The following is a 9,432-nucleotide window of genomic DNA, read 5'->3' as shown; positions in this document are numbered from 1 at the left end:
TTGCTTTCCATCAAAAGAGATGCAAGCCTGGCCTCCACTCGCTGTCGAAGGAAAGTTCGCTTCTCAGGGAAATCTGAAGATCAGATGTGCTGGAATGAAGAAATCTGAAAATCAAAGAAATTTAAAATGAAGGAAATTAATGTTCTGGAATATGTAAATTTTCTTTTTTGGATGACAGATTTAAATAAAATAAGAATATAAAAACAACGACTGTTTTTGTATTACTGTCGTCGTTTTTCGTCGTCTTAAGTAAGACTAAGACGACGTAATATATTTGTTGAGCGACGTTGATTTGTTTTTTAAGCGTCGTTAGGTATAATATAACCGTCGTTGAAAATTGTCTCTCTGATTGCAAATTTGCAACGACGTTAGGTATAATATTTGTAGATACACAAAAGCACACACATCATCAACTTCCAAAAAATTGTCTCTCTGATTGCAAATCTGTGTCATCTGTTAAGATTATGATGTGGAGCAGAGTTCCATCTGGTAAGATTTCGTAACCCTTGGGATCTCAGAAAAATCTGGTTATGTCGGCGGTTTTCTATATAAACCGTCGTGGTTATTTCAATTCTTGTCATTAAGTAGATCTACCGGCGTAGGATAAGAAAATCAAAGAAAAAAATTGTTAACAAAAATTCTTATTAAGACGACGGTTTAAATTAAAGGTACGACGTATAAAATGAATAAATACGACGTTAAATTTTATAGTACGATTTAAAGATAACGTCGTAGAACTATCCGAGAATGACGTCGATATATTTATATTTTCCGTCGTTGTACATTAATTTAATACGGCGATATTTTGTATTTTAAAGCCGTGGATTTTTTTGTAATTATACGGCGTCTTATATGAAAACCTCGTCGTGTTATTTTATGAGTAAAATCGGCGGCTTTTATTGAAATCGTCGTCTTTACTTTCTACGTCGGTCGATTCATAACTTCTGCCGTTCTTTGTTGGCTTTGATTTTACACTGCGGAAATCTGTTTCAAATAGGCGTCGGTTGTTTAATTAGGTACGTCGTTGTTTTTGAACAGCCATTTGAATCTCCATTTTTAGTTGTCTAAGGTGGTATTACACGACGGTGTTTTTAGAACCATCGTCTTTTTAAAAACCACGACGGTTTTCACTTAGACCGTCGTTGTTTTCTGGTCGTCGTTTTCACTTTTTGTAGTAGTGCCTTCTCAATACCAATTGTGAAATGACTCCTCTACTAGCCGAAATTAAACTCGGAAATCTCGATCCCCAATTTCCACGATATTTTCCCCACGTCATTTAATAAGTTCTGTGTTTTTTCTGGGATCAAAGATAAACTTCAGCTGTACAACAACGACATCATCATGACGTTGAAAATACCAAACCCTAGAGGGCAACAAACTAACATGTTAAAAACAAAACAAAAGCAAACAAAAACCGTACTAAAATGACTAGGTCATGTTATCACAATTAACCATAAACTCAAAACCCAACATAACTGAAACCCTAAACCAACCCATGAGCTTAATAAGTTAGGGAAATGGACTTATATAGTCACTAAAGATAAACCTTAATCAGAAATGCTCACTTTACAAAACTTAACCACAAATATTCACTTTCCAACTTGAAAATAGCAAGTTACCCTCCATATAAATACTTTAATATTCACCTTTTATCACGTCTCAAAAATTCATTTCTCAATCTGAACCCAACTCTCCAGCTCTTTGACTCACTCCAACCAGACTGCACCTTCCTCTTCGGCACCCAGCCCCTCCAGCGACGCCATCCATTTCCCTGATCAACCCAGTTCTCCACCCATCTATCTTCATAACCCAGTTCTCCTCCAAATTCCTCCCTTTCCTCAATCAAACGACCATAACTGCTTGAAGAAGATAATTTATTAGTTTTTTGTTGTTTTTAATTTTCTCTGATTTTCTATATATGTTTGTGAGTATTTTTTGTTGTGGGGAATTTTTGATTCAGCCCTGTGTAAACAATACCAAATTCTGAACTCACCAAATCAATTCAACTTAGGATTGTGATTTAGGGTTTCTAAGAAATGAATTTAAGCTTGTGGTTGTTGATTCCTTTTTTCAAGAAATTAACAATTCAAGCTTGCCATGGTTGCTGACACAGAAACAAATGCTAAGCTTGGAGGGATGAGGGATCGAACTTCATTGGCCAAAAATCATAATTTTTCTTACTTCACAAGCTTGATAAATTTCATTTTTAGTGTTTGATATTATGAGGAAAATTTATGATTTTTGGTTATAAAACATAGGATTTTGACAATATGGGTCGGTCCAAATCGGATTAGTAGGGTCTTTCTGATCAAGTGGAGCTGTTTTTTCTTTAGATAATAGAGCCCCAACCCCAGAAGATAGAAGTTGTTTTTTATTGTGGACAAGCATGGGTTGTAGCTGTGACTTTTTAAGACAGTTCTTTCTTAGAAAAACTTGAAAAGACTCCGTGAAGATTTGGGGTCATTCTCACTATGGGCCCCTGAGTTTCAATTTCATCAATTTACACCCCATGATTTCAAATCTGACCAATTTAAGCCTTCGATTAAGTTGACCGTTTGGTCAAACGTTAACTGATGACATGTCCACTGTAGGACCCATTAATTTCTTTTAAAAAAATTAATAAATCAATTATATAATATAATAAAATAACAAAAGAATCTTTATTTAAAATAAAAACCTTCATCGCTTCATCCCTCCCTTTCTCTCCGTCCCCCTTCTCCTCCCAGCTCTCCCACCCCATCCCCCCTCCCCTCCAATGAATCCAGCCACTCGCACCTCCTCTCTGAAGCGCAGCTCCACCGTAGTCCCGCTCTTCGAAGAAGAATTTCTTCAATGGCGGCTGTGGGAACTTGAACCCTAGGTAAAATAATTAGGCCAATCAATTTGAAAATTATTTGACCTAATTAGGAGTTACCTAACCTAATTGGGAATTACCTAATCAAATTGGGGGTTACTTGATCCTTGCCTTAATTAGGAATTCAGTTAAATCCCTAGTCCCTAAGTACACCAACCTCACCAACCACACCAACCTCACCAACTACACCAACCACACCAACCTCACCAACTACACCAATCCCACCAACCTCTCCAAGGCCACTATAATGGTTACGCCCAAGGATGAGGCACGTTAGAATTACTATAAAAACCTCTGTAGAGATCTTCTCTCACAGACCCTAGCTACCTCCTCTCTCTCTCTCTCTCTCTTTTACATAAGGCTCCAGGCGCCCGGTGTATATTATAAACATATCTCCGTACCTTATTAGCTATTGTTTTCTATACGATTCAATTGAACTAACTTAGGCATCGGAGGACCTTTGGCCAACACCCCCCAGGTGTGGCCCTCTTATTTGTTCTATTTTGCAGGGAGAAAAAGGTGGCGAAGAAGAAAGGGGAATCTTTCCAATCGAATATTCTCATCGGGAAATTTGCTCCCAAAGCGGCTACAGAGAGGAAGACAATGCGGGAGCCCTCAAGCCCTGGAAGAATCGCCGTCGTTGGTGTCGGTAAAGAGGAGATGCCAGTTGAAAATCAAAGGTAGATCCTTCTTGATTGCTAGCAACCAACAAAAGAAGCAAAAAAAGAATTAATAGCCCATGTCAAAAGAAAAACATGAACAGATCAGAGAAAAAACAAACAAAAGAACTAATCAAATTGGAAAAGTAAAAGAAACCCAAATTAGTCTTGAAATTGGAAAATTGGAAAGAAAGTTTGGAAATTGATGTGATATGAATGCATAGCTTCGCTGTTTCTCTAACCTCCATGGATTTCTCAAGCACCTTGTTTATACCAGAATCAACGGACCAATAATGGCAAGACACGTAGACAAAAGAGAGCATCGGCTAGGTAGCCTTTGGCACCCTAGACTGTCGATGGCAAGGTCAAGACGAATGCATCCCTTGGCCAAGTGGAGTGCCCACATCGAATGTCTACAATTCCACATCGAAATTCAATACAACATGCACACATCTCAAGACTTATAAAAAGGGGCACAAGTCCCAAAAAGAGGTAATTGGAACTTTCGGCATACTAGGCCATCACTTTATCCAGATTGTTACTAAATCCGTACTAAATTAAGTAGCGGAGAGCCTTCGGCCAGTACCACACTGGTACCCTAGGTCTCACTGAGCATTTTCACATCTTGCAGATCAATTGCTCTATCGAGGCCTAGAGATAGCCATTGCGCATACCATTCTACATGGGTGTAGAAGACCCCCTGACACATCTCCACTCATTTTAGTCTGCCCCGGGGTGCAAAGGGCTCAATGATGAAGGGCAGTGTCTGCTATTTCCTTTTGTGCTTACCGGAGCGGCTCTGAACTGGTTCTACAGGTTGGAACCAGGAACGGTAGATTATTTCGACGAGTTAAAACATATATTTCTCAACCATTTTATGATCCAAACGGACCGTCTATACTCTGCCGACACTTGTACACCATTCGACAGAAAGAAGATGAGCCCTATGAGAATACGCTGCGCTGTTCAATCATAACTACTCGAGATGCCCAGAAACCAATGATCGGGCAACCTTCGGCGCCTTTAAGAGTGGCCTTCGGTCCTCGCACTACAGGTAATGAAACAAGCAACAACTGGAACACCTGTGATGAGTTAATGAAATAAGCTGCAATCCATGCAAAGGCCGAATACTTCAACTCAAAAATTGGGCTTGGCTCGGCAGGAGAAATCAGCACAAAAGCTCGGTTCAGGATTTAGGTATGATTCAGCATACAAGATTGTTGGATACCAAGCTGACCACAAACAGAAAGACACCGCCAGCTCTCGGCATGAGCATTCTAGAAAGGCCAAAGGGAAATATAGCCGTGACAACCACCGAGAGCCCTTGTCGAATCACGACCAAGGGAAATAAGTTTTTACCCTGCTCAACACTTCAAAAGAAGCTGTTCTAATAAATGAACACCAACTCATACTGAGGCCGTCTAGTAGGAAGCCCAATCGACAGGACAACCAAGATACTGGCAAATTCTGCCAATACCATCAACATAACAGCCACAATATAGAAAAGTGCATAAGCTTGAGAAAGATCATTGAGCGCCTGATTCAGGAAGGTAAGCTAGATCAGTACATTGACACATCGCAGCAGGCACCCGTTCCAAACAAAAATCGCCAAATCAACATGATAAGCACCATCAGTAGAGGTCCAACCATGGCAGGTATATCCAACCGCTCAAGGAAGCAGTACGTTCGAGTGGCCAAATACCCTCAGGTCTTTGGCAATGAAAGCAACCGGCATCCCAAGCTATCGAAGGTTCGGTGGGAACCCATCACCTTATACGAGGCGGAGGAAGAACGGGTCCTTTACTCGCATGACGATCCGATGATCATCTGAGCCGAAATTGCCGACTTTGAAGTAAGACGAGTCATAATTGATACGAGCAGTTCCGTCAACATCATTTTCGCCGATGCATTCGAGGAGTTGGGAGTAAACGACAGCTATGTCAATTGGCAGCTCAAGCCCCTCCTTAGTTTCTCTGGAGACATGGTTCAGCCAATCGGTAGCGTCAGCTTACCCATTGCCTTCGGCATGGCCCCACGAAAAACAATGGTGTACAATTAATTCTTCATTGTTGATTGCCCAACAGCATACAATGTAATAATATGCTGAACAACACTCACCGGGATCAAGGCACACCTATCCCCCTTAAACCCTAAACCCTAAACCCTAGACCCGTGCATAAAAATCGGCACTGCACTCACTGCAGCCCTCCGATAAGAGTTTATCCAATTTCTTCGCCTCCATTCTGAAGTATTTGCTTGGTCGTAAGACAATATGCCAGACATTTCCCCTGAAATCATCAACCACAAGCTTAGGATCTCCCCTACTTACAAGCCTGTGCGTCAATAATGTGGATCCTATGATACGAAACGGTAGGAAGCCATGAAGACCGAAGTCGAGAAGCTTCGCACCATCGGCTTTATTCGAGAGGTTACGTATCCTATTGGCTAGCAAACTCGGTGATGGTTCGGAAGGCAAAAGGCGGATGGCGAATGTGCCAAGACTATATTGATCTGAACAAAGCTTGTCCGAAGGATAGCTTTCTGTTACCAAAAATCGACCAACTAGTGGACGCCACTGCCGGTCATGAGCTGCTCAACTTCATGGACGCGTACTCAGGATACAATCAGATTTTCATGCACCCTGCCGATAGCAAACACATGACATTCATTACAAACAAGGGTCTGTACTGTTATAATGTCATGCCGTTTGGCCTGAAGAATGCCGGAGCAAAATTTCAACGGTTGGTCAAACACATCAGCAGCACCATGGAAGTCTATGTTGATGATATGTTGGTAAAAAGCAAGACTGCCGATCAACACCTTCACAACTTGTCACTCATATTTGGCATCTTGAAGGAATACCAAATGAGACTTAACCCTACTAAGTGTGCCTTCAGTGTATCTTCTGGAAAGTTTCTCGGTTGGATGATTAGCTAGAAAGGAATTGAAGCGAACCCTTAACAAATCAAAGCTTTAATTAATATGGAAAGGCTAAAGGCACAGAAGGACATTTAGAGCCTTATCAGACGTGTTGCTGCATTAACACGGTTCATTTCCAAGGCAACCGACAGGTGGGCACCATTCTTTAAGGCCTTGAAAGGGGGCAAGCAGAATATCACATGGATGACCGAATGCGACTAGGCATTTCAAGACCTGAAGAACATGAGCAAGGCACTGCTACTGTCAAAACCCCTTCATAGAGATATTCTGTTCCTATATCTCTTGGTATCTCAGAGTGCCGTCAGTTATGTATTGATTTGGAAGCCAGAGAAAGCGAAATTGCCGATTTTTTATGTCACTAAAGCACTACAAAGAGCAGAGATTTGGTACCCCCCTTGAACAGTTGGCTTTAGCTCTTATCACCTCGGCACGAAAACTCCGTCCCTATTTCAAGCTTATACGATCACTGTCTTAACCAATCAACTACTTGGGCAAGTGTTCTGGAGGTCAGAAACATCCGGTCGATTGGTCAAATGGGCGATTGAGCTAAGGGAGTTCGATGTGGAATTCAAGCCCAGGCCTGCAAAAAAAGGCTTGGCCGTTGTTGATTTCATTTCTGAATTAACACCTTCGGCAGCATCGGAAAGATCAGATACCGATATGGTGCAACCTAACATACCGAACACCAAGTGTTTCGATCCTTCGATCCCAGTTTGGGTCTTACACGTTGACGGCTAGGCAAATCAGCAAGGATGCGGAGCCGGTTTAGTGTTAACCATGCCAGATGGAGTTATGATTAAATACGCCCTCCGTTTTGGCTTCAGAACTTCCAACAACGAGGCCGAATATGAAGCCCTCCTGGCCGACCTTCGGCTAGCCAAGAGTATGGGTGCTAGATAGATCAGCATCTACAACGACTCCCAACTAATCGTGAATCAAATAATTGCCGATTTTGCAGCCAAAGATGTATCCATGTCGGTTTACCTATCGATAGCATATCAAGGCTAGCTACGAGATTTGACAGATACCCATAGCAGAGAACAGTCATGCCGATGCCCTGGCAAGGCTAGCTTCGGCCACCAACAACAAAATTGGCATACAAGTTCCTGTGGAAATACTGACTCAACCAAGTACAACAGGTACCGAAGTGTGTGCCATACGGTATAAGAACACGTGGATGTCCCCCATCTACTTATACTTTACGAACGGCATCCTCCCGAATGACAAAACTCAAGCAAGGAAGTTGCGATACCGATCAGCAAGATACACTATCATCAACGATGTCCTCTATAAACGCGGTTACACCACCTCATACCTCAAATGCATCACTGCCGAGCATGGGGACTAAATCCTTCTGGATATCCGCAGAGGGGTCTGTGGTGACCATTCGGGCTCTCGGTTACTAGCTCACAAGGATTTTTGGTAAGGCTACTATTGGCCAACCACGCATCGGGATGCAATCGTGCTATAAAGAACTGTGACAAATACTAACTTTTTGGCAATGTAACCCATGTCCCTACCGAACCACTGACACCAATTGTGAGCCCATGACCTTTTCCCCTGTAGGGGCTTGATCTAATCAACCCAATGCCACAAGGAAAGGGGCAAGTCAAGCATGCAATGGTAGCCGTTGATTACTTCACCAAATGGGTAAAAGCCGAAGCTCTGGCAACCATCATGGCAACAAGAATAGAAGATTTTGTTTGGACCCACATCTGTTACCGATTTAGTATCCCCTATGCCGTTATCACTGACAACGGCAGGCAGTTTGATCCGGACTTGTTTTGGTAGTTTTGCACTCGGCTCAAAATCAACCTATTCTTCACCTTACCAAAGGTGCCTGGACATAGAAGCTTCCAAACGCCCACAGGGAAAACTCCTTTCTCTCTTGCCTTTGGAATGGAGTCCGTCATCCTAGTGGAGATCGGTGAGCCATCTTACTGAACGGAAAGTTTCGCACCCAAGGTCAACAAGAAGGCGCTTGCACTGAACCTCGATTTGATCTAAGAACGACGAGCACAAGCCAATCTTCGGAATGAGGCATACAAACAACGCATCTCTCAGTACTATGACTCAAGGGTGAAACCCTGCTCTTTCATAATTGGAGACTGGGTCATGCGCAAGGTCTCCCTGGCAACCAAAAATCCAACGGAAGGAACCTTCAGACCTTCTTGGAAAGGACCATGTGAGATCATCGACATATTTCGATCTGGAACGTACCGACTTCGGGATACAAATGGCAAGAGCCTCAGTCACCCATGGAATGTCCCCTAGCCAGTGGCAAAGTAAAATTGTAAAAGTACCATCGGTACGAAAGAAAAACGACAACACGAAATGTATATTCGCCGTTCGGCAATATTAAATTAAAAAGTCCATTGAGACAACTGTTATGTGGAAATATGTTTAGATAAGTTCACTTACCTTGGGTAAATTTCAAAACGTAAGGTGCCAACGGCAACCAAATCCAGCTACTGTTAGACTCAAAATGTTGTCTTTAACTATTTATTCAGCCTTAGGCGATTAAAATGACAAGGTAGGGACCATAACCAAGAAATTACCTATGGTCATATTACTTGGTAAAAATCTTACGGAAAAATCTTAGCTACCTTTGGTAAATTAAGAGTGATATATGTAAGTGTAGTGTCTTTAATTATTTATTCAGCCTTCGGCGATTAAAAAACCGGTAGAGACCTTCACCAAGCAATTACCAATGGTAAGATTACTTGAGTACTAAAGTTTTTAGTAGCCCTCATTAATATGAAAAAAAATAATATAACTACCGTATCTATTTAGACCATGGGTTTCATGTTTCAGTTTGCCCTCGGCGACAAAAACTGTAAGCCTCTGCAAAGTTACCATTGGTCGCATCACTTCAACTAAAGTTTGTTTTGTCTGTTAGCCATCGGCAACATTCAGTGCTCGGCAAAATTTCATACATACATAAACAAGCTAATGAAATTGCAAGTAAAAACATAGTCA

This window comes from Prunus dulcis, unplaced genomic scaffold (assembly GCF_902201215.1).
Source record: "Prunus dulcis unplaced genomic scaffold, ALMONDv2, whole genome shotgun sequence".
Lineage (NCBI taxonomy): Eukaryota > Viridiplantae > Streptophyta > Magnoliopsida > Rosales > Rosaceae > Prunus > Prunus dulcis.
Note: the sequence above shows the minus strand (reverse complement) of the source record.